Raw genomic sequence first — 27,835 nt, 5'->3', positions numbered from 1 at the left:
ATTTTTTTTTTCAAATGATATAAATGACTCAACTGCTCATAGTATTAACTTGTTCATTTTGTAAGTTGACTTAAAGAGACCAAAAATAAGTATAGAATCCAATAGCATATTTTATTCTTGGCCATCTATTCCTCTTGAAACAATTAGTAGTAGTATGGGACCTTGTCTCAAGTTGCTTAGAAGTCTTCCCTGGCACTTAAATCACCACCTGGTTTGTCTGCATCTGCTTTCTTACAACCTGATATGTCTTGTCAATCTTCTTTGATAAAATGACAATTTCTATACTGTTCACTCATTCCTTCTTTAGAGGATCTATTTGGCAAAAAAGTGAGTGGTATAACAGCCCCTTTCACTCTTAAATCTTAACCACAGATTATCTCAATGCTGCTTTCCAAATCAGGGAGGTAATTTTTGGTTGCTGCAAGACCACAAAGCATTTAGTTGAGTGCCCTCACATAAAAGACTGAATGTTTTGTTATTGTTGCTGAATCCAGTGATTTACATTTTTTCACTTGCAGAGCCTGTTTTCTTCCCCACAAATAAATTTTATAAAAAAGTCCAATATATAAAAATATAATGTCAAAGCTGCTTATGCAAATTTAGGCTAAACCACACAGACACCTATCAGCTCAGTCCTTCAACCTTCCTCCATTCCTCCAACTTCTACCACCATAGCACAGAATCACACCCAAGGGAGCTCAATAGAACTACTGGCTTCTATGCAACACAGCTTCAAAGCTAGTAAGACATGGATGTCGGTAATAATTAGAAAGTAGGTATTTGGGTTTTTTTGTTTTTCTGGAGACAGCTACCCATGCTGGAGTGCAGAGTACAGTGGCAGAATCTTGGCTCACTGTAACCTTAGCCTCCTGGGTTCAAGCAATTCTTGTGCCTCAGCTTCCTGAGTAGTTGGGATTACAGGTGCCGGCCACTAAACCCAGCTAATTTCTTTGTATTTTCAGTAGTGATGAGGTTTCATCATGTCAGCCAGGCTGGTCTTGAATTCCTGACCTGCAGTGATCCTCCTGCCTTGGCCTCCCAAAGTGCTGGGATTACAGGTGTGAGCCACACCTGGCCAAAAGTAGGTATATTTGTAAGTGGCAAATCATTTCACCAAACTTAATTACACCCCATGTTTTTACATCAAATTATCATCTCCATTCTGTAACCCCAATGGACACTGGCTGTTTTTCACCTTTCTTCCAAGGTTACTAATTTTGCTCAGTTGCAATATATATGTATGAAATAAAAATCAGAAATTATAAAAGTTAAAAAAAATTATCTCTTGAAGGCAGGAGCTTTGGCCTGTTTATACGTTCTTCTCATAAGTCATAGCTCATACTAAGCATTCAAAAAATGTTTGCTACATTAAACTCAATAAATACACTATCTGCCTCAGATCGGAAAAAATTACTTTCAGTGCAAAATTTGTCATTTTAAGTGGGCAGGAATGAAATATCCTTCTCTTCCTCACTCTGCATTCACCCAGAAATCCTTAGTCATCACAGGGATCATATGAGACTAGTCATCACATCAGACTCTATTCATTGCAGAAACACTCCATTTGACCTTCAACAAGGTGACAACCTCCATGCATCTCAACTTTCCTTAATGAGAAATGTAGAATGACAATTGAAAGCTGAGGCCTTCAATAAAGCATATTTGGTCTCAACTTTCCCACTTATAAATGGCAACAATTAAACTGATCTTTTCCCTTGTCTGACATTCAAAAGGAGGTAGTGAGTATCAAACCAAGGCAAAGAAGTCATTTAACGTCTGCTTTTCATTTTAAGAGAATTGTTCCTTCTCAATCAACAATCAACCAAATATGTACTGATATCCTCTGAGGTCCTAAAAAGAACATTGAACTTGAAGTCAAAACACTGGGGCTCAAATTTAGAATTTGCTACTCAATGACTGTATGACATTGATTGAGAACACTTTGAGCATCTGTTTCTCATCTCTATAGGTGGCATAATAATTGCTACCTCACAAGATTATTCTTCAGATAAAAAATAGGATTTATGAAAATATCTAGTACTATTCCTAGTGCATATTTGATTCAGGGCCTCATGTGAGACCCTAGGTACAAAAAGGGTTAAAGGAGAAATACAAAAGAAATGTATTGACTTTGCAAGTCAATTGCCATAATTTTGAATACTGAGGCAATTTGTACTTAATATCCACAAGGTTCAAGGACACAAGCTCACCTCTAGGGGACTAAAGCTGTGGGATGAGTGTGGAAAAACTCACGGCTCTGGGTTTGTTCCAAGGTAAGCCTCAGGATATTTTAAATTCAACTAGATTCAGGACTCTACTAAGATAAAAGGCAGAATCAGAGCCATAGTCCATTTGTAGGGCAAGTATACCAATAGTTGCTCCATGATACCAAAAGGATTTTCATTCCAATCACCATATCCTTCCCTTCACTACCTCTTCCTTCTTACTCTGTTTCTCTCTTCCACTTTAGTATCTGAATCAGGGCTAACCTGGAGCTAGAACAGAGAGACTGGATATTCTCAGAAGTGAAGGGTCCTATGGTCACAGGACTATTTCCAGTGCTAAGATCTGTTCCCTTATTCCTCTGCTAGACCTTCTGGAGTTACAATCACACTTTAGTTTCCCTTTATGTGACCCAGTCCTTAAGTTTAGAATTTAAATGGCTAGAGTAGACGATCAGATGGGTTTGAAAATTTGGACCTTGATGCACACAAAAATTGTATAAAGGCCCAAATATTAAAGAATAGCTTTTTTTGTATGTGATAAAACATGATTCTGAGCTAGAGACCATATTCTTCACAAAATTTTGGTAGCAAAGGAACTCCTACCAAATTTACCTTTCCCTTACGGATCAACATGATTGAAATAGCAGAAAAAGTGTAGATAATTTTTCTTTCTTTTTTATGTTTTTGAGACAAGGTCTGGCTCTATTTTCCAGGCTGGAGTACAATGGTGTGATCTCATCTCACTGCACCCTCTGCCTCCCAGGCTCAAGCCATGCTCCCAGCTCAGCCTCCTGAGTAACTGGGACTACAGACATGCACAACTATACCCAGCTAATTTTTTTTTTTTTTTTGTAGAGACAGGGTTTTGCCATGTTGTCCAGGCTGGTCTCGAATTTGTGAGCTCAAGTGATCCACTCACCTCAGCCTCCCAATGTGCTGAGATTACAGGCTAAGTTTAGATAACTTTTCTAAACGTACTGAGTCATTTGGAAACTCATGACTGAGGAATAACAACATCTAACAATGATGGCAACAACAACAAAAATCTGCTTTACTGAATCCAAGAAATGCTTCTGAAAAATACATGTTTCATTTGTCTCATGGCAAGCATTTATTGAGTACTTCATCTATGTAGGGCCTTAGTCATTACAACTTCTGGTCTTCATTAATTTTTTTTTTTTATCATTCTAGTTCTTCCATTTTCCTCCTTTCTTTACTTTTATTTCCCTGTTTCATTCTCAAATTCTTTTTTCGAGAGTCCCATCATAGTTGATGAAGCAGGCATCACCTATGCCTGCTTCATAAATTAATTCAGATATGTTTCAAACACAGTAACTCACTACTTTTTCTGCTTCTTTTTACACACCTGTGCTCATAACCCTTTTTTCTAGAAAATGTCAAGATAACACAGATGTTAGAATTAAGCACAAAGAAATGACCATTTCCTGTATACCAATATGGGTATAAAAGTTTAAAAGGTTAACCTACAAGAACCACTGGACATTAAAATTAAATGTAACTTCAGAGACCATTTAATCTAGCCTTGAGGTTTCAAAGTGTTACAGGTGGTAATGACACCAGTTAGAATTTCCATTTTAAGTCACTAAACAAGTTTTGGGGTATCATGGAGTAATTTGTAGCAGACCAATATTCTATCAAAGACAATTAGAAAAACCACAGACAAACATTTAAAAAAATAAAAAGACTGCTTGGAAGTATCAGAGAGTTGCTGAGGCATCCAGGACTTAAGGATACAAGATCCGGAAGAGAAGGGGAGCTCACTGAGATGAATACAAAATTCCACATAACATATATCCTTGGTGTTGAAAGAGAGGCAAAGAAGCTAAGAGAACTTCTGGCAAACTCACAGAGCTGGATAAACAAAAACGAGTTTGATGATGCCAGAGGAGCAAGAGTGCAGAGAAAAGAGAAGAACAGAAAACAATCTATTGGCATAAGCCAATGCTAAGCTATAGGGAGGGGAGAGCTATAGGCAAAGGGGAGAAAGCCAAGCAGAAAATGGCTAAAAAATAGAGTTATCTGAAGACTCCTGATGCTGAGAAGATAAAAATTGGAGTCCAGGTTCCATCTAGAAGGAGCCTTGCTAAAATGCTCTATGTTCCCAGTTGGGACACATAAAGGGATACCTGTAATAGTTGGTATGAGCAAAATGTAGACTTAACCTTCGAAAAACTACATTGCTGCAAAACTGCATTGCTGCTGCAGAACTACAAAGTTCCTGAATGTATTGAGGTGATGATCCCCTTTACCCTAGATGCCTGCCAGAAAATAGAATGAATGTCTTTAGAAGAGAATATCCAGGGCCACTACAATTTTTCATGTCTAATGGCCGGGATTCAGTAAAAAGTTGTCAGACTTATCAAGAACAGAAATACGAGAAAAGCAGACAATAGAAACAGTACTACAGGTGAGTGAAATCAGAAATACACTTTAAAATAGAGAATAAAATACAGAATTTCATTACACAATTGAAATATTTAAAAAATAAATTATACATCTGAAAAAAATAATAGTTAAAACTAAGAATATAGCAGAGAGATTTAAGAACAGATTGGATAGAGGATGAGTAAACTGGAACACCAGTGAGTACAAAATGTCTAGACAGAAGCAAAATCTAGACTGAAGCGGAAAGCAGAACAACATATGTGCATATACAGTCCCAGTGGAAGATGGAGAATGGAGGAAAAAGACAATTTGAAGATATAATAACTGCAAATTTTCTAAACTGATGAAAGATATCATGTCATAGGTTCAAGAGGAATCTTAAACTCTACACAGGAAAAACACAAAGAAAACCATGCCAAGGAACATTAAAGTAAAAGTGGCAAAAACTGAAGATGAAGAGAACATTCTGGGCAGCACGGTGAGACCACATCTCTAAAATAATAAAAATTTTAAAAAGACAAATAAAAAAGATACATCATCTTCCAAGAAGCTGCAACAAGACTGACACCTGACTTCATTTTTTAAGATGATGGAAACCAGAAGACAATGGAACTACATCTTTGAATGCTAAAAGAAAATAATTGGCAACTTAGAATTCAATACCCAAGGAAAATGTTCTTCAATAATGAAGCCCTCCTCACCCCCTGCCAACAAAAAGACTTTTCCAGGCAAACAAAAGCTGAGATAATTGAACAACTGTAGGCCTACACTAAAAGAAATATTTTTTTAAATATAAAAAGCAACAAAAGGGTAAATAGATGGATACATGTAAATAAACATTGTCTAAACTAAAAATAATACTAATGATCTTTGGGATTTAAAATATGAAGTCAAAATGCATGATAGTAGCAATAAAAATGTAGGAATGGAATAAATTGAATTAAAGTAGTCTAAAGTTGAAGATTTTCTGGGATTTGTTACAATTATATTAGACTAATAAGAATGATTGTTGTAGAGTTCAGGATAACAAGTAAAAGGATAAAAGACAGTATAATTAACAGGCTAATAGAAAATAAAAGAGCAATCAAATATAATTACTGTTTTAAAAGGCAGGAAAGGAGGAAAAAGTTTAAAAAAAAAGAAAGGTAGAAACAGAAGTGGAAAACAGAAAGTATAAGAGTATATTTAAATCCCAATATATCAGTAATTAATTTAAATGCAAATTAACTAATACTCCAATTAAAAAGCAGACCTTATTAGAACAAAGAAGCACACACTCTATAGCAGAGCATACTTTAAAAATAACAATCTTGAAAAATTGAAAATAAAATGATGGAAAAATATATATCATGCAAATACTAGCCAAAATGAAAGCTGGCGTGACTATATTAACATCGGACAAAGTAGACCCTTGGGCAAGAAGCGTTAAAAAAGGAATATCATAATGTTAAAATAGTTGATCTGCTCAGAAGATGCAACAATCCTAAATTTATATCCACCTAGTAACATAGCATTAATATATGTTAAGAAAAAATGGCAAGACTAACAGGAGAAATCAGTCCATAATCATAATTTGAGAGTTGCACACCTCTCTTCATAGCTGACAAAGCAATTAGTACAAAACCAAAACATCATTAGAGATATAGAAAACTTGCCTATCATGATTAACAATCTTGATTTAATTGATATCTATAGAACACTACACCGAATAACTGGAGAAAACATCTTTTAAAGGGCACACAAGACATTTACCAAAATATACCATATGCTAAGCCAAAAGGTAACTGAACAATCTTCAAAGGACTAGGAATAATTCCATTATTTTTCTAACCACAGTAAAATAAAGCTAGAAATCAATACAAAAAGACATCTGCAAGGACTTCAGTTTTCAGTTCTGTATGAGAGGAGATCGGAAGTCACCAGTCCATTCTAACAAGCAAAAGCTGAACAAACTGAAAAATCATCAATTCCTAGATTTGTAAAAGAAGTAAGAGCACAGGGTAAACTGCTGCCTCTCAAATTGGAAGGACAGATAGAGAAAGAGAGTCACAACATACTGGAAGCAGAAACCTCTATGGGAACCAGTGCTGCAGTAGGAAAACATGAAATGTAGTTCAGAAATTGCTGAAGGCTAGGATTGGACAAGTCTAAGAGTTAAAAGTTCCAGGAGAACCCAGCCATTGAGGAGTGGGGGAGGGGCATGATTTTGTGAGCTTTAACTCTAGAAGGTTGGCCAGATTCTCACAGTAAATATCAGAAAAAAAAAATTCTTCTGAGTCTCAGCAGCGGGAGGGGTAAAGGAACCATTCCTCTGTATTCCTTAAAAAGGTCTGCCCCAGGAGAAACTAGTTAACCAGACCCTAACCTAATCCCTAACCTGCTGTGATTTTATCAAAGCCTAACTGACCTGGAGGAGGGGAAATAACCCAATTATAGTCAGCTATAGTACTTCATGTGGAAGAAATATTGTGAATAACTTTTTGCCCACAAATTTGGTAACACAGATTAAATGGATGAATTGGGTGAAAAACACAGTCTGACAAAACTCACACAAGAAGTGGTCATTCTGAAAAAGCATATAGATGTTATAGAAATTGAATCAATAATAATAACCTCCTAAAACAGAAAGCCCCAAGTACAGATGGGTTCACTGGTGAATTCTACCAAATATTTAAGGAGAAAATTACAGGAATTATCTACAAAATCTTTCAAAACACAGAAGTAGAAGGATACTTCCTAACTTGTTTTATGAGGCCAGCATTACCCTAATATCAAGTCTTGCCAAATATATCACAAGAAAACTACAGATAAATATTGCTCATAAACATAGATGCAAACATTCTCAACAAAATATTAGCAAATCAAATCCAACAATGTATAAAAGAACTGTATACCATAATGAAGTGGGATTCATCCCAGGTATGTAAGGTTGGATTAACATTTGAAAATAAATCAGTGTAATCCATTATATCGATGGGCTAAGAAAGAAAAATTACATAAACATATCAACAGATACAGGAAAAGTATTCAACAAAATCCAACACTATTCATGATAAAAACACCCTCAACAGAGTAGGAAAAGTTTATTAATTTGATAAAGAACATCTACAAAAAACCTACAGCTAACATCATACTTAATGGTGAGAAACTACAAGCTTTCCTACTAAGATCAAGATCAAGAACAAACTTTCCTACTAAGATCAAAACCACTCCTTTTCAACATATTATTAGAAGTCCTAGCTAATGCAATAAGACAAAAAAGGAAATAAAAGGCATACTAATTGAAAGGGAAGAAGGAAAACTGTCTTTTTTTCTTTTGTAGAAGACATGATTTTCTATAGAAAATCCAAAAGAACTCACAAAATATTTCTGGGACTAATAAGTGATTATAGCAAAGTTGTAGGATACAAGGTTAATATACAAAAATTATTCACTTTCCTATATACCAGCAATGAACAAGTGGAATTTGCAATTAAAAGCAAAATGGGGGTCATTTATATAAGCATCTCCAGAATGAAATGCTTAGGTATAAATCTAACAAAATATATCATCAAGATCTACATGAGAAAAACTATGAAACTCTGACAAAAAAAGCCAAAGAATAACTAAATAAATGAAGAGTTATTTCATATTCATGGATAGGAAGACTATAATGTCAAGGTATCAGTTCTTCCTAACTTGATCTATAGATTCAATGCAATCCCAATATAAACCCCAGTAAATTTTTCTATGGATGTTGATAAACTGATTCTAAAGTTTACATGAAGAGGCAATATACCCAGAATAGACAACACAATATCAAAGAAGAACAAAGTCAGACTTGGTTCACTATCAGACTTCAAGACTTACTATAAAGTTATAGTAATCAAGGCAGTGTGGTATTGGTGAATGACTAGGTAAACAGATCAAAGCAACAAAATAGAAAGCACAGAAACAGACCCACATAAATATAGTCAGATATGTTAAAAAAAAAAAAAAAAAAAGATAGACCTCTGACAAGCAAAGGCAAAACAATGGAACAAAGATGTTTTTTTCAACAAATGGTGCTGGAACAACTGTACAATCACATGAACAAAAGAAAATAATCTAGACATAAACTTACAGCTTTCAAAAAAATAAAAACAAACCTACAAATGGATCACAGAAATAAATGTAAATACAAGACTATAAAGTTCATAGAAGATAACATCAGAGAAAATCTAGATAACCTTGGAATTAGCAATGACTTCTTTCTAGATATGAATCCAAAGGCACAATCCATGAAAGAAAATATTTATAAACCGGACTTCATTAAAATTAAAAATTTCTGCTCTGCAAAAGACACTCAAAAGAATACAAAGATAAGCCACAGATTGGGAGAAAATATTTGCAAAAGACACATCTGATAAGGGACTGTTATCCAAAATATACAAAAAACTCTTTAAAGTGCACAATAAAAAACCAAACAATCCAATTAAAAAATGGAGCAAAGATCTTAACAGATACCTCACTGAAGAAGATATCATGACATCAAATAAGCATATAAAAAGACGATCCATATCATATATCCTCAGGGAAATGCAAATTAAAACAATAATGAGATACCACTACACACCTATTAGAATGGCCAAAATCCAGGACACTGCTAAACACCAAATGCTGGTGAAAATATGGAACAACAGGAATTCTCACTTATTGTTGGTGAAAATGCAAAATGGTATAGTCACTTTGGAAGACAAATAGTTTGGTGGTTTCTTACAAAACTAAACATACTCTCACCATATGATCCAGGAATTATACTCCCTGATATTTTCCCAAAGGAATTGAAAACTTATATTCACACAAAAATCTGCACATAAATGTTTTTAGCAACTACAGTCATAATTGCTAAAACTTGGAAGCAATCAAGATATCCTTCAGTAGGTGAATGGATAAATGAATGTGGTAAATCCAGACAATGAAATATTATTCAGCACATTAAGAAGAAATGAGCCATTAAGCCATGAAAAATTATGGAGGAAACTTAAATGCATATTACTAAGTAAAAGAAGCCAGTCTAATAAAGGTTACATACTACATGATTCCAACTACATGACAACCTGGAAAAGGCACAATGAGGGGGACAATAAAAAGATCAGTGACTGCCAGGGGTTAGGGGGAAGGAGGGAATGAAGAGGTGGAGTACAGAGGATTTTAGGGCATCAAAAATACTACGTATGATACTATAATGACGGATACTTGTCATTAGACATTTGTCCAAATCCATAGAATATACAAAACCAAGAGTGAGCCCTCATGCAAATTACCAATTTTGGGTGATAATGATATGTCAGTGTAGGTTTATCACACGTAACATACCACTCTGGGGAGAATATGAATAACGAGGGAGGCTATGCATGTAGAGGGGGCAAGAAGTATATAGGATATCTCTGTATATTCCTCTTAATTTTGCGGTAAAATTAAAATTGCCATAAAAATATGAAGTCCTTTTAAAAAAAAGATACCTAGCAAATCCAAAAATGGAAAAGAGTACCCTACTAAATTACTCATGTTTCAAGAGGAAATTAAAATGGAAGTTAGAAAATATTTTGAGTTGACTGTTAAAAAGAAAAACATATCAAGATCTGTGGGGTAAAGCTAAAAATATGTCTCAAGGAAAATGTATTGCTTTAAATGCATACATTAAAAAATAAATACTGAAAAAGAATAATTATGGATCTAGGTATGCGTCTTAAGAAGTTAAAGAATAACAAACTACTATTGCTGCTGCTGCTGCTGCTGCTGCTGCTACAGCTAACAGACAAAAATCAGAGACATAGAATATAAATGTAGGCCAGGTGTGGTGGTTCACGCCTGTAATCCTAGCACTTTGGGAGGCCGAGGCGGGCGGATCACGAGGTCAGGAGATCGAGACCATCCTGGCTAACACGATGAAACCCCGTCTCTACTAAAATTACAAAAAAAAAAAAAAATTAGCCAGGCGTGGTGGCGGGCACCTGTAGTCCCAGCTACTTGTGAGGCTGAGGCAGGAGAATGGCGTGAACCCGGGAGGTGGAACTTGCAGTGAGTGGAGATCGCACCACTGCACTCCAGCCTGGGCGACAGAGCAAGACTACGTCTTAAAAAAAAAAAAAAAAGAATATAAAAGTAAAGTGGAATCAACAAAGGCAAGAAATGCTTCTTTGAACAGACTAGTAAAAATGATAAACCTCCATCAATAATGTGAAGAAAAAAGAAACAAGGCACAAATAACCAACAGTAAGAATGAAAAAGGGCATATAACTGCAGATCCTACAGATATTAAAAATATAATGACAGAATATTATGAATGACTTTATGCCAACAGATTTGGAAATTTAGATGAAACAGACAAATTTCTAGAAAACACAATTTACCAAAACTGATATAAGAATAAACAGAAGATCTGACTCTTCACTTATGTATTAAAGAAATCAAGTTCATAATTAATAAACTTCCCATAAAGAAATTTCCTGGTCCATATAATTTCACTGGTGAATCTTTATAAATCTGAAGAAAGAAGTAAAGCCAATCTTACATAAATTGTTCCTCAGAAATAAAATTAAGGAATACTTACAATTTATTTTTATTAGACTTGTATAACTTTGATTCTAAAACCTGAAAAGGCTATTTTATGCAAGGAAAATTTGGCAAGGGACATGAAATGGTACTTCAGAAATAAGGTATCAAAATGGCCAATTAACATATGAAAGGTTGCTCAACATCATGTTTTAGGGAAATAGAAAATAAACTTACAATGAGATAGCATACACATTCACTAAGATGGCTAAAAATAAAATACCAATATACCATGTGTTTTAGGGATGTGGAAGAACTTGAGTTATCTTTGCTCTTGGTATAAACTGATTAAAATCACTTTGAAAAACTATTATTAGCTACATATATAGACTCTAAGACATACATAGACTCTATGACCAGCAATTGCAATCCTAGGTATATATCCAACAGAAATAAGTACACTAAAAGATATATACAAGACTGTTCACAGCAGCACTATTTGTAAAAAAAGACAAAACAACAAAACAAGTCAACTGTAAACAACCCAAATGTCCATAGAGATCAATATAACAAAGTATGTCATAGTCACATAATAATACTTTACAGCAATGAGAAAGAATAAACTGCTTCATACCACAGTTTGGATGACTCTCATCAATATAATATTTAATGAAAGAAGCTAGACATAAAAGAGTAGATACTATATAATCCCACTCATATAAAGTACAAAACTGGCCAACTAATCAATCTGATATATATATATACACACACACTCTTTCCGTGCCACCAAAATGGTACACATGAATGTCCTGGATGATGCTCCTAAGAGCATCAACAATGCCGAAGAGAGGCAAATGCCAGGTTCTTATTAGGCTGTGCTCCAAAGTCATCGTCCAGTTTCTAACTGTGTTGATGAAGCATGGTTACTTTGGTGAATTTAAAATCATTGAAAAGCACAGAGCTGGGAAAATTACTGTGAACCTCACAAGAAGGCTAAACAAGTATGGAGTTATCAGCCCCAGATTTGCTGTGCAACTCCAAGATCTGGAAAAATGGCAGAATAATAATCCTGCCAGTTTAGTTTCATTGTATTGACAACCTCAGCTGGTATCATGGACCATAAAGAAGCAAGATGAAAACACACAGGAGAGGAAATCCTGCGATTCTTTTTCTAGAGACGCAATACATGTTTACAAATAAAATGGCTCATGGGCCAAAAAAAAAAAAAAAAAAAGAAATAACACATATTAATTACTTTTGGGTGTGAGGCATTGGAACTGGAAGAAGGAACAAGGGGCCTTTGAGGGATGTCGGTAACATTCTGTATTTTGATCAGAGTTTCATGAGTGTATTCACTTTGTGAAAATACATGAAGCCATATAATTATGATTTATAGATCTTTCTATTCTACAATAAAATGTTTACTTGAAAATGTCAATAAATAGAATATTTACTTTCCCTCTTTAAATATGTACTGCTTGAGATACTCCAAGTGAATACAGAGTAAGTCATAAGTAGCAGCCAGTGGATCAGAAAGTTGTCCTCATGATCCAGTCACTTGGTTGGTATTCCGCTCAGCTGACAACAGCTGGGTGCTGTGAGTGTGTGTCTGTGTGTGTGTATTTTAACTTATAAAATTTGAAAACGTTCTCATTTTTATTCATTGTGATGGTTAATTTTATGTATCAACTTTGCTGAGCCACAGAATGCCCAGATATTTTGTCAAACATTATTCTGGGTGTCTCTGTGAGGGTATTTCTAGATGAGATTAACAGAATTGGTAGACTGAGTAAAGAAGATTGCCAGCCAGGTGCAGTGGCTCATGCCTGTAGTCTCTGAGGCTGAGTGGGTAGGGCCCAGAAGATTGAGGCTGCAGTGAGCTATGATCACACCCCTGCACTTCAGCCTGGGTGACAAAGTGAGACCTCATCTCTAAAGAAAAGGTAGACTGTGCTCTCTAATGTGGATGGGCCTCACCTAATCAGTTGAAGGCCTGAAGAAAACAAAAAGGTTGACTTTTCTGTGAGAAATTCCTTCTGCTTGACGACCTTTGAGCTGAGACATCAGTTTTTATTTGCCTTTGGACTCGAACCAAACCATTCACTTTTCCTGGGTCTCAAGCCTGTTGGCATTTGGACTAGAACTATACCATTGGCTCTCCTGGTTCTCAGGCCTTTGAACTTGAACTGTAATTACATCAGTGGCTCTGCTGGGTCTCCAGCCTGTCAACTGCCCCATCTTGGAACTTGTCAGCCTCCATTATCATGTGAGCCAATTCCTTATTAATCTATATGTGCGTGTGTATACAAATTTACATAGATAAATATTACACATCTTATACAGACTCTTGGTTCTGTTCCTCCAGAGAACCATGACTAATACACTCACATATTGCCTACATTTTGTCCATAATAGATGATCTGTTAAAGGCAGAAAACAAAGAACAGTAAAACATAAAAATAAATGAAGACCATAAGAATAATTACAATTTTTCAAATAAGTCTCAAAGATGATCTTCAACAAAATTTGTAATTACATTTACTAATCAGAATCCTTATAATATATATAAAAATATACTTAATCTTTTAAAAATTGATACTTAACATAAAATATTTGTATTCATATGATTTTTTATTTACTGGGATTTAACATTATTCATATTGAGACTATCATTTTTAGAGAAATACTTGTACTTACTAGCACGAAATACTTTTATTTTGAAACCAAACTAGAAAACTATAAAAGCTTTTAATATTCACAGTTAAAAACTTCAGACAACAGGTTATATAAGCTGATTGATTTGGATCTGTATATGTATATATATTTGATTTCCAAACAATTCAATAAAACATTACAGTTAGAATATCTAAAAATTATGTTTTCTCTTATATTAGTTTAAAAATCTATTTTAAATACATTTAAAGATGAAATGTATTTAATTGAAATGTATGAATTATATTGAAATCAAATATGTAATCTTTAATAATATGCAAAATCTGAATTTTTCTTTAGTTTGCTTTTTTATCATGTATCATTAAAGAATAACATTATTTTTTAAGTTCCAAAGAGGCTGATAATGAGATTATGATTACTGTAAATTCCATAGCTCATAAATGTTTGAAAATGTTAATTTAGTATAATCTCTATCCCCAGGTTTTATAGACAAAGAAACTGAGGCTAGAGCAGTTAGACAATTTGACCAAGGATATATTTTTAGCTTGTGGCAGAGTCAGGGTAAATGTGCAAGTTTCTTGACTATTGATCCAGAGTTCTCTGCAGCAGCACAAGATATCCATCTCTTCTGCATAAAAGATAATAAATGATCCAATGGGTCATTTTCTTAGCTCCACAACTAATTTTTCACATGCACAAAAGAACCCGGTCAGCTATAGCTATTAAAAGGTTGCCATGTCTGACTGAGAAATTCACGAATATAAGGGATCTTTACATTATCCTCCACCTTCAATAAATTTGGCTTTCATCAGTTAATGTCTGAAAATACCTTTGGATAATTTTCAGCAGAAAAACAATACATCAGGAATCTCAGTGGCTGAGAAGGGAGAGCTTTTCCAACTTTCATAAACAAAACTTCAGTGACAGTCTCTTTTGGGTTTTGGATGTAATTTTCCTAACTGATGTCTTCACTGTGGTGTGCCTTGGTTGTTTTCCACTCATTAGCTAATTTTGAGGGAAACCATGTTTATGTTGATGCCACATCAGTGTGAAAAACTGATCAAATAAAGTAGAATTCTGCAGTCTCTCACTGAGAAAAGCCGAAATCAAGTCACAATTCACATGTGAATGAGGGAAAGACAAGGTACATCTACAAGAACACTATTGTCCTGCTTCTGGTTTAAATGATTAGTAGCTAATAACACAGCCTCAAGAAATTTCCCACTGAAATATTCATAAAAATTTAAAGAAAAAGTTAAAACGCATAACAATGCAAAACTCTAAAATGGATAGTTAACCTTTTGCCAGAATTGAAAAGGATTTTCACACTAACAAGAATGGAACAGATTTGAGAATCACAATCAAAGGTTAATACAGAATAGACTCACCAGTTTTCTCCATTCCTACCCCTGGCTTAGTAACCAGGCTATAATAGTGTTTTCTAACCTTGGGCAATTTTCTGAAAATACAGATTCCTTGGCTCAATTTCTAGAGATCCTGATTCCATGGGTATCCAATGGTGGCGATAGTGGTGGCAGGAGGATTCAGAAGTGTGTGTGTGTGTGTGTGTGTGTGTGTGTGTGTATACCTTATAAACCCCATTAAGTGAATCTGAATATCTACCAGGTTTGATAACTACTGGTCTACATCAATCCATAAAATTGAATAGTTGTCCCTCTGTTGCATAGTTCCTGCTTTCTTAAAATATAATTTTCTGTTCTGAAACAGGCTCACAGGAAGTTGCAGAAATAGCACAGAGTTTCTGTACATCCTTCAGGCAGGTTTCCCTGATGATAATATCTCATATAATAACAGGACATTGTCAAAAACTAGTTAACTGATGGTTGATACAGTACTAGGAATTGTTTGATTTCACCAGTTTTTACATGCACCTCTGTGTGTGTGTGTGCTGCATATGATTCTATAAAAATTTATCACATGTGTTGATCCATGTAACCATCACAACAATCAGAATGCAGAACTGTTTCATCACCATAAAGAAACTCATTTGTTTTACTTACTACAAGTCACAGCTTCTTCCTTCTGCACCCCTAACCTCTGGCAACCACTGATGTGTTCTCCATCATTACAGTTTTGTCACTTACAGAATGTTATATAAATGGAATCATATAATATAAAACCTTTTGAAATTCTCTTTTTTTCCCCACTCAGCACAATGCTCTTGAGAGCCATCCAAGTTTTTAATCAATAGCTTAATACTTTTTATTGCTGAGTAGTACTCTATTGTATAGATGGGCCACAGTTTGTTTATCCTTTCACGCACGGAAGGACGTTTGGATTGTTTCCAGTATTTGGCCATTATGAATAAAGCTGCTTTGAACATTCATGGACAAGTTTTAGTGCAAACATGTTTTCATTTCTCTAGGAAAAATGCCAGAAGTAGAATTGTTGATTTGCATGGCTTGTAAACATATTTCATTTTATAAGAAACTGCCAATCTATTTTCCACAGTGATAGTACCATGTTATGCTCCCACCAGCATTGTATAAATGAAAGACTTGTTTGCTCTGCATCCTCACCAGCAGTTGGCTTATTAGTTGCTCTTTGTTGAGGCACATAGATTTGGATATCCTAAATGAGTCCCAGGGACTCATTTCAGTCCCTACCTAGTGCTTATGTTTTTATAATATAGTAGAAGAATAAACTATAGAATATAATAGAAGAATGGAGATACAATATGGGCACAGATTGGAGGACCTAAGAAAGAAGATATGTTGGGGTAATAGCTTTTCCATTTATCCTACTGGTTAATATCAGAGAAAGGGACAATGAGGGTAGGCTTATGATAAACAGTAAACCATTAATGTTTCATTAGATGAATAATTGTTAAAAATGAGATAATTCCTAAGTAGATAGGAATTGCATATATCAATGTGCTCTTCAGCTATGGATCTGAGATGGGCCATCCACACTCAAAAATAGGGCTAATAGGTATCTGGTTTTTAAAAGTGAAAGTCTGGTATTACAGCTTTGCTATGGTGTGACTTATGGGCCAACATTAGAGGCTTGTAATAAATAATACAGTCCTAACTCCTTACTTGGATATAAGAGCATTAACTTTCTTTTCTGATATTTCTGGGGATACTATACGGCAAACAAACCCAAATAAACAAGACCATAGTGAACCATACATCTGTTGAAATACACAATGCATTTGAATATTTACTTTTACGATGAGTAATCAGGAAAAAAAAAGCTATGGAAAAAGGCTCTAGGATTACAGTAAGAGACTATCATCTTTCAAGTTCCATAGGAAAAGAATATTTCTAGAAAGACTTAAGACAGAAACCAGAGGAAATTAAAAACTAAAAACTGTGTTGCCTTTTCAATAGGATGTAAGGAAGAAGTTCACAATAAAAGTAGTCATGATAAGGGAGACAAGTGGAAACAGTGAAAAAAAAAAAGTAATAGTAGAATTTCAGTAAACATTCAAGTTAGTAATAATCATAACTTCAGTAACTTGAACAACAGATATAAAGTACAAGTCTAAATGGCTTTCATAAGAATTCTGAGATTAAAAAACACAAAGATGAACAGAAGGAAAAGATGGTTTGTATGGGGAGGCCTAAGAATTTAATAAATAATTATGGATGGTTTACCCTCCAAAGTTAATATTTATTATAATCATTCTACTCTCCTGTCCTCAAATTGATTTTTTACAACAGAAGCAGACCACCAAGAATCTGATACAATTGATAAGCTCTAAAATTTTGACCAATGAAGCTCTAATTTCAAGGCATTCAGAATTAGGAAATGCCCAGATAATTTTTGTTTTCCTATTTGTAGGGACAGGGTCTCATTATGGGTTGCCCAGGCTACGTTTTATTTTTCTTTTAACATTTCAGAGTCATTTTTTGATATTAAAGTCTTTGCTTTTTTATTTTAAGCCAGTCTGAGCCTCTTAGTAGGGATATAATCTATTTACATTTATTATCATAATGAGGATTCTTGGTCTTGTTTTCTATGGTTTTATGCTTTGTAGTGTCCTTTGCTTTCTTTCATTTGCTACATAGATATTTTCTTTGATTTTGTCTTTGCTAGTAGTGTAGAATATATATAAATAATCTCAATTCAGTTTTTTAAATATGAGCAATTAGTTTCAAGAATAAAAGACAATCTATTCCACACTTCTTCTCATTTCCCAATCTGATTGAGATAATTAGGGATTTCAGACATTGTTCCTTATTTTTAAGTACTTAAAAATATTTACATAAAGTATATTAAATGTTTTTATACATTAAAAATATGTCTCTCAAAAATTACTCTGGCTAGGTGGGGTGGCTCACGCCCGTAATCCCAGCACTTTGAGAGGCTGAGGCCAGTGGATCACATGGTCAGGAGATCGAGACCATCCTGGCCAGGATGTTGAATTCCCGTCTCTACTAAAAATACAAAAATTAGCTGGGCATGATGGCATGCGCCTGAAATCCCAGCTACTCGCGAGGCTGAGGCAGGAGAGTCGCTTGAACCTGGGAGGTGGAGGTTTCCGTAAACCGAGATCGCGCCACTGCACTCCAGCCCGGCGACAGAGCAAGACTACATCTCACAAAAAAAAAAAAAAAAAAGTTGAGGGGGCGCCCAAGATGGCCGAATAGAAACAGCTCCAGCCTCTAGCTCCCAGCATGACAGACACAAAAGACGGGTGATATCTGCATTTCCAAATGAGGTGCAGACTAACACCTCACACCTCACATGGCCAGGTACACCTCAGACGAAGCTTCCAGAGAAACGATCAGACAGTAACACTTGCTGTTCAGCAATATTCTCTCTTCTGCAGCCTCCGCTGCTGATACCCAGACAAACAGGGTCTGGAGTGTACCTCAAGCAAACTCCAACAGACCTGCAGCTGAGGGTCCTGACTGTTAGAAAGAAAACTAACAAACAGAAAGGACATCCACACCAAAACCCCACTGTACATCACCATCCTCAAAGACCAAAGGTAGATAAAACCACAAAGATGGGGAAAAAGCAGTGCAGAAAAGCTGGAAATTCAAAAAATTAGAGCGCCTCTCCCCCTCCAAAGGAACGCAGCTCCTCACCAGCAATGGAACAAAGCTGGATGGAGAATGACTTTGATGAGTTGAGAGAAGAAGGCTTCAGTCAATCAAACTTCTCAGAGCTAAAGGAGGAACTACTAACACAGCACAAAGAAACTAAAAACCTTGAGAAAAGATTTGACAAATGGATAACTAGAATAATCAATGCAGAGAAGTCCATAAACGACCTGAGAGAGATGAAAACCATGACACGAGAATTACATGACAAATGCATAAGCTTCAGTAACAGACTCGATCAACTGGAAGAAAGAATATCAGTGATTGAAGATCAAATGAATGAAATGAAGTGAGAAGAGAAGTTTAGTGAAAAAAGAGTGAAAAGAAATAAACAAAGCCTCCAAGAAATATGGGATTATGTGAAAAGACCAAATCTATGTCTGATTGGTGTACCTGAAAGTGACGGGGAGAATGGAACCAAGAAACACTTTGCAGGATATCATACAGGAGAACTTCCCCAACCTAGCAAGGCAGGCCAACATTCAAATTCAGGAAATATAGAGAACGCCACAAAGATACTCCTCGAGAAGAGCAACTCCAAGACATATAATTGTCAGATTCACCAAAGTTGAAATGAAGGAAAAAATGTTAAGGGCAGCCACAGAGAAAGGCTGGGTTACCCACAAAGGGAATCCCAACAGACTGATAGCAGATCTCTCTGCAGAAACCCTACAAGCCGGAAGAGAGTGGGGGCCGATATTCGACATTCTTAAAGAAAAGAATTTTCAACCCCAAATTTCATATCCAGTCAAACTAAGCTTCATAAGTGAAGGAGAAATAAAATCCTTTACAGACAAGCAAATGCTGAGAGATTTTGTCACCACCAGGCCTGCCCTACAAGAGATCCTGAAGGAAGCACTAAACGTGGAAAGGAACAACTGGTATCAGCCATTGCAAAAACATGCCAAAATGTAAAGACCATCCAGGCTAGGAAGAAACTGCATCAACTAACGAGCAAAATAACCAGTTAATATAATGGCAGGATCAAGTTCACACATAACAATATTAACCTTAAATGTAAATGGACTAAATGCTCCAATTAAAAGACACAGAATGGCAAACGGGATAAAGAGTGAAGACCCGTCAGTCTGCTGTATTCAGGAGACCCATCTCACATGCAGAGACATACATAGGCTCAACATAAAGGGATGGAGGAAGATCTACCAAGCAAATGGAGAATAAAAAAAAGCAGGGGTTGCAATACTAGTCTCTGATAAAACAGACTTTAAACCATCAAAGATCAAAAGAGACAGAGAAGGCCATTACATAATGGTAAAGGGATCAATTCAACAGGAAGAGCTAACTATCCTAAATATATATGCACCCAATACAGGAGCACCCAGATTTATAAAGCAAGTCCTTAGAGACTTAGAAAGAGATTTAGACTCCCATACAATAATAATGGGAGACTTCAACACCCCACTGTCAACATTAGACAGATCTACGAGACAGAAAGTTAACAAGGATATCCAGGAATTGAACTCATCTTTGCAGCAAGCAGATCTAATAGACATCTACAGAACTCTCCACCCCAAATCAATAGAATATACATTCTTCTCAGCACCACATTGCACTTATTCCAAAATTGACCATATAGTTGGAAGTAAAGCACTCCTCAGCAAATTCAAAAGAATGGAAATTACAACAAACTGTCTTCAGACCACAGTGCAATCAAACTAGAACTCAAGACGAAAACTCAATCAAAACCACTTAACTACATGGAAACTGAACAACCTGCTCCTGAATGACTACTGGGTACATAATGAAATGAAGGTAGAAATAAAGATGTTCTCTGAAACCAATGAGAACAAAGATACAACATACCAGAATCTCTAGGACACATTTAAAGCAGTGTGTAGAGGGAAATTTATAGCACTAAATGCCCACAAGAGAAAGCAGGAAAGATCTAAAATGGACAACCTAACTTCACAATTAAAACAACTAGAGAAGCAAGAGCAAACACATTCAAAAGCTAGCAGAAGACAAGATATAACTAAGATCAGAGCAGAACTGAAAGAGATAGAGACACAAAAAACCCTCCAAAAAATCAATGAATCCTGGAGCAGGTTTTTTGAAAAGATCAACAAAATTGATAGACCACTAACAAGACTAATAAAGAAGAAAAGAGAGAAGAATCAAATAGACTCAATAAAAAATGATAAAGGGGATATCACCACCGACCCCACAGAAGTACAAACTACCATCAGAGAATCCTATAAACACCTCTAAGCAAATAAACTAGAAAAGCTAGAAGAAATGGATAATTTCCTGGACACTTACACTCTCCCAAGACTAAACCAGAAAGAAGTTGAATCCCTGAATAGACCAATAGCAGACTCTGAAATTGAGGCAATAATTAATAGCCTACCAACCAAAAAAAAAGTCCAGGACCAGCTGGATTCACAGCCAAATTCTACCAGAGGTACAAGGAGGAGCTGGTACCATTCCTTCTGAAACCATTCCAATCAATAAAAAAAGAGGGAATCCTCCCTAACTCATTTTATGAGGCCAGCATCATCCTGATACCAAAGCCTGGCAGAGACACAACAAAAAAAGAGAATTTTAGACAAATATCCCTGATGAACATTGATGCAAAAATCCTCAATAAAATACTGGCAAACCGAATCCAGCAGCACATCAAAAAGCTTATCCACCATGATCAAGTGGGCTTCATCCCTGGGATGCAAGGCTGGTTCAACATATGCAAATCAATAAATGCAATCCAGCATATAAACAGAACCAAAGACAAAAACCACATGATTATCTCAATAGATGCAGAAAAGGCCTTTGACAAAATTCAACAGCCCTTCATGCTAAAAACGCTCAATAAATTCAGTATTGATGGAACGTATCTCAAAATAATAAGAGCTATTTATGACAAACCCACAGCCAATGTAATACTGAATGGGCAAAAACTGGAAGCATTCCCTTTGAAAACTGGCACAAGACAGGGATGCCCTCTCTCACCACTCCTATTCAACATAGTGTTGGAAGTTCTGGCCAGGACAATCAGGCAAGAGAAAGAAATAAAGGGTATTCAATTATGAAAAGAAGAAGTTAAATTGTCCCTGTTTGCAGATGACATGATTGTATATTTAGAAAACCCTATCATCTGAGCCCAAAATCTCCTTAAGCTGATAAGCAACTTCAACAAAGTCTCAGGATACAAAATCAATGAGCAAAAATCACAAGCATTCTTATACACCAATAACAGACAAACAGAGAGCCAAATCATGACTGAACTCCCAGTCACAATTGCTTGAAAGAGAATAAAATACCTAGGAATCCAACTTAAAAGGGATGTGAAGGACCTCTTCAAGGAGAACTACAAACCACTGCTCAATGAAATAAAAGAGGACACAAACAAATGGAAGAACATTCCATGCTAATGGATAGGAAGAATCAATATCGTGAAAATGGCCATACTGCCCAAGGTAATTTATAGATTCAATGCCATCCCCATTAAGCTACCAATTACTTTCTTCACATAATTGGAAAAAACTACTTTAAAGTTCATATGTAACCAAAAAAGAGCCCGCATAGCCAAGACAATCCTAAGTCAAAAGAACAAAGCTGGACGCATCATGCTACCTGACTTCAAATTATACTACAAGGCTACAGTAACCAAAACAGCATGGTACTGGTACCAAAACAGAGATATAGACCAATGGAACAGAACAGAGGCCTCAGAAACACCACCACACATCTACAACCATCTGATCTTTGACAAACCTGAGAAAAACAAGCAATGGGGAAAGGATTCCCTATTTAATAAATGATGTTGGGAAAACTGGCTAGCCATAAGTAGAAAGCTGAAACTGGATCCCTTCCTTACTCCTTATACAAAAATTAATTCAAGATGGATTAGAGATTTAAATGCTAGACCTAAAACCATAAAAACCCTAGAAGAAAACCTAGGCAATACCATTCAGGACATAGGCATGGGCAAGGACTTCATGTCTAAAACACCAAAAGCAATGGCAACAAAAGCCAAAATTGACAAATGGGATCTAATCAAACTAAAGAGCCTCTGCACAGCAAAAGAAACTACCATCAGAGTGAACAGGCAACCTACAGAATGGGAGAAAATTTTTGCAATCTACTCATCTGACAAAGGGCTAATATCCAGAACCTACAAAGAACTCAATCAAATTTACAAGAAAAAAAAAACAAACAACCCCATCAAAAAGTGGGCAAAGGATATGAACACACACTTCTCAAAAGAAGACATTTATGCAGCCAACAGACACATGAAAAAATGCTCATTATCACTCGCCATCAGAGAAATGCAAATCAAAACCACAATGAGATACCATCTCACACCAGTTAGAATGGCAATCATTTGAAAGTCAGGAAACGATAGGTGCTGGAGAGGATGTGGAGAAATAGGAACACTTTTACACTGTTGGTGGGACTGTAAACTAGTTCAACCATTGTGGAAAACAGTGTGGCGATTCCTCAAGGATCTAGAACTAGAAATACCATTTGACCCAGCCATCCCATTACTGAGTATATGCCCAAAGGATTATAAATCATGCAGCTATAAAGACACATGCACGCGTATGTTTATTGCAGCACTATTCACAACAGCAAAGACTTGGAATCAACCCAAATGTCCATCAATGACAGATTGGATTAAGAAAATGCGGCACATATACACCATGGAATACTACATAGCCATAAAAAAGGATGAGTTCGTGTCCTTTGTAGGGACATGGATGCAGCTGGAAACCATCATTCTCAGCAAACTATTGCAAGAACAGAAAACCAAACACCGCATATTCTCACTCATAGGTGGAAATTGAACAACGAAATCACTTGGACACAGGAAGGGGAACATCACACACTGGGGTCTATTATGGGGTGGGAGGAGCGGGGAGGAATAGTAGTAGGAGATACACCTAATGTAAATGATGAGTTAATGGGTGCAGCACACCAACATGGCACATGTATACATATGTAACAATCTTGCACGTTGTGCACATATACCCAAGAACATAAGTATAATTAAAAAAAAACTACTCAGACCCCAAGATGGTTTAAAAATTTTTAATGCTATCTACGAGTACTTCTATACAACTATATCCTTTTCTTTTAATCAATATACATATATTTCTAATGCCTAAAAAATGAACAAGGTGATTATATAATGGAGACTTTTCTCCTTTAAAAGTTTTATAAGAGTTTTCACTTTCTTGCATGTAATTTCACTTTTTTGCATGTAATGCTGTAGAGCAGGGAGTGGTAAACTTTTCCTGTAAAAGGCCAGAGAGTGACTGTTTTAGGCTTTGCATGCTACACTTTCTTTTTCTGTTGCAAGTACTGAAAAGGTAAGTTAAAATTGTCCCTTAAGTTTAATGAGTGTTTATATGAGTAGATGCTGAGCTGTTGTCTATGGTCAAGGAACACCACAGTTAGTGTTTACTAAGACAGCAAGAAGTGGAACAAGGCTTAAAGAACTACTTCCTGATTATCAGGAACTGCATGCTATGTGATTAAAGGTTTACAAGCAGAGAAAAGGTGACTGCTGAGTTCTTGAAGCATCTGTCTACCTAAAGGCTGGCCATTAGACCATTTCACATTTTAAAACCCTAATATATTTATTTTATAACAGATTATTGTACATAAAATGGAGAAGAGAAAAACAGACTTAAAATATGTATTTTTTTCAGAATATAGAAAAAGAGATTATACGAAAGAGGAGAAAGTTAAACATTTTGTAAGGAGCGTTTCTGATAAGTACTACTTCATAATTTCTCTGTAAAATAAATACAAGGACATCCCCTTAAAGATGAAGAATTCAAGGACTAGAGTGGCTATGGATTTGTCCAAGGATACCCAGCGAGAGTTGTAACAATCCTGAACATGTATGTCTCAATTTTGAATAATATTAAATAATAATATATTAAAATACATTTGTTCCTGAATAAATTAGCATACAATCCTGAAGTGCTGAATATAGGATAATATTTCTTCATTCTGGCAGTTTCTAATATAAAACAGTAAGTTTCTAACGTGATATAGCATGACCTCGCTGAAATAGTACCTTGATATGTATGGGGAAGAAAAAACATGGGTCTTTTAGACTCTTCCAGAGAAAAAGCCTTCGAGTTGCCAAAAACCAGACAAATTTCCTTGGCTTTCTAATGACAATGCCACTGTCCTCTTCATAGCACATATAAACAGAGAAGAAAGAAGTTCGAAAGAACTCCATACATATTTAGATAAAGATAATTCATTATTTCTTGAGAGCCTCTAATATGTATAGCATACATTTAGATGGAGAGTAGAGCAGATAGGTGAGGATGTCATAATTCTATGACTATTTTTCTTTCTATTTTGCCTGCTCCTAAAAAGTGTTTCAGGTGTTTCACAATAAAAGGGATGTACACATAATACTTTGAAAATGGAAATAGAGAAGACATGATCATAACTAATTCTCTAGGTATTTAAAGAAGATGACTGTCAAGGAGGAAAGAAGAGTAAAACACATCCCAAGAGACTAAAAATAACTAGGTGTAATAGGATGAAATTAAGCAAAGGAAAATGCAGGATAAACAGAATGGTTTTCTGGTTTTTTCCTCTGTTTCTACTCGTGAACTAAATTCCCCAAGGAAGATTAGTTATAGTCATGTGAAAAGAAGACTATTCTTTTGGTGCTATTCTGCAGAGGCTAAATCTGCAGAAGGAAGGAGGACAAGGAACATAATTTTCTAAATGAGATTTTCCACCTTTACATTTGTTCTCTATAATTTGCTATATTTTGAAAAAGTAAGTAATATGTAAACATATTCTTAAAGGTTAAAAGATTGCAATCAAATAGAAGTGGAAATTCTGCCTTTCTTCCTTCCTAAAACCCTATTCCTTCAAGATGAAAAGATAATTTAGCTGTTAACAAATATAGATATGTAGATAAATATAAATTTTTCGGCAAAGGTGGGATGGGATTTCACATTGTTTGGTGACTTACTTTTAAAATTTCCTATGTCTTGGGAATCGTTTTTACTTTTATTTGAGGTTAAGGGTTACATGTGAAGGTTTATTGTATAGGTAAACTTGTGTCACAGGATTTTGCAGTAGAGATTATTTTGTCACTCAGGTACTAAGCCCAGAACTCAATAGTTCTGTCTTTGCTGTTTCTCTCCCTCCTCACACTTTCCACCCTCAAGCAGGCCCCAGTGTCTGTTCTTCTCTCTTTGTATCTGTGTATTCCCATCATGTAGCTCCCACTTATAAATGAGAACATGTAGTACGTGGTTTTCTGTTCCTGTGTTAGTTTGCTAAAAATGATGGCCTCAGACTCCATGTATGTTCCTGCAAAGAATATGATCTTGCTCTTTTTCATGGCTGTGTAGTATTCCATTCTGTATATGTACCACATTTTCTTTATCCAGTCTATCATTGATGAGCATTTAGGTTGATTCAATGTCTTTGCTCCTGTGAATAGTGCTGCAATGAACATACACACATGTGTCTTTATGGATAGAAGAACTTATATTCCTTTGGGTATATACCTAGTAATGGGATTGCAAGGTTCAATGGTATTTCTGTTTTCAGCTCTTTCAGGAATGGCCACACTGCTTTCCACAATAGTTGAACAAATTTACACTCCCACCAAAAGTGTATAAGCATTCCATTTTCTCTGCAACTTTGCAAGCATCTGTTATTTTTCGACCTTTTTTTTTTTTTTTTTTTGAGACAGAGTGTCACTCTGGTGCCAAGGCTGGAGTGCAGCGGTGCGATCTCAGCTCACTGCAACCTCTGCCTCCCGGGTTCATGCCATTCTCCTGCCTCAGCCTCCCGAGTAGCTGGGACTATAGGCATCTGCCACCATGCCCAGCTAATTTTTTTGTATTTTTGGTAGAGATGGGGTTTCACCGTGTTAGCCAGGATGGTCTCGATCTCCTGACCTCGTGATCTGCCTGCCTTGGCCTTCCAAAGTGCTGGGATTACAGGCATGAACCACCATGCCTGGCCTTTGACTTTTTTAATATTAGCAATTCTGACTGGTGTGTGATGGTATTTCATTGTAGTTTTGATTTGCATTTCTCTAATGATCAGTGATATTGAACTTTATCATGTATGTCTTTTAAAAAGTATCTGTTCATGTCCTTTGCCCACTTTTTAATGTTTGGTTTTTCACTTTTAAATTTGTTTAACTTCCTTACAGATGCTGGATATTAGACCTTTGTCAGATGCTTAGTTTGCAAGTACCTTCTCCCATTCTGTAGGTTGTCTGTTTATACTGTTGACTGTTTCTTTTGCTGTGCAGAAGCTCTTAGGTTTAATGAGATCCCATTTGTCAATTTTTGCTTTTGCTGTGGTTGCCTTTGGTATCTCCATCATGAAATCTTTGCTCATTCCTATGTCCAAAATGATAATGCCTAGGTTGTTTTCCAGGGTGTTTATAGCTTTGGGTTCTATATTTAAGCCTTCAATCCATCTTCAGTTGATTTTTGTATATGGTGTAAGGAAGGGGTTGAGTTTCAATCTCCTGTATATTGCTAGCTACTTATCCTGCTTATTTATGTAAGCTTTGTCAAAGTTCAGATGCTTGTAGGTAGTGCAGCCTTGTTTCTAGGCTCTCTATTCTGTTCCATTGGTATATGTGCCTGTTTTTGAAACAGTACCATGCTGTTTTGGTTACACTAGTCCTATAGTATAGTCTGAAGTCGGGTAACGTGATGCCTCCAGCTTTCTTCTTTTTGTTTAGAATTGCCTTGGCTATTCAGTCTCTTTTTTGGTTCCATATAAATTTTTAAATAGTTTTTTTTTCTAGTTCCAAAGAATGTCATTGATAGTTTAATAGAAAAAATAGCATTGAATCTGTAAAACTACTTTGAGCAGTATGGCCATTTTAATGATACTGATTCATCCTATCCATAAGCATGGAATGTTTTTCCATTTGTTTGTGTCATCTCTTGTTTCTTTGAGCAGTGT

The 27,835-nt window shown here is 35.8% G+C and overlaps 1 protein-coding gene and 1 pseudogene across 5 annotated transcripts in view; one reads left to right on the top strand and one right to left on the bottom strand.

The window, feature by feature from the left end:
• The window catches only part of EXOC6B (exocyst complex component 6B), a 678,199-nt gene that overhangs the window by 106,042 nt on the left and 544,322 nt on the right, over window positions 1-27,835 (bottom strand). The gene's annotated exons all lie outside the window — the stretch shown is intronic.
• LOC135966803 (small ribosomal subunit protein uS8-like) lies at window positions 11,939-12,408 on the top strand (annotated as a pseudogene).

Source organism: Macaca fascicularis, chromosome 13 (assembly GCF_037993035.2).
Source record: "Macaca fascicularis isolate 582-1 chromosome 13, T2T-MFA8v1.1".
Classification (NCBI taxonomy): domain Eukaryota; kingdom Metazoa; phylum Chordata; class Mammalia; order Primates; family Cercopithecidae; genus Macaca; species Macaca fascicularis.
The sequence above is the reverse complement of the archived record's forward strand: the minus strand, read 5'-3'. Positions and strand labels throughout refer to the sequence as shown.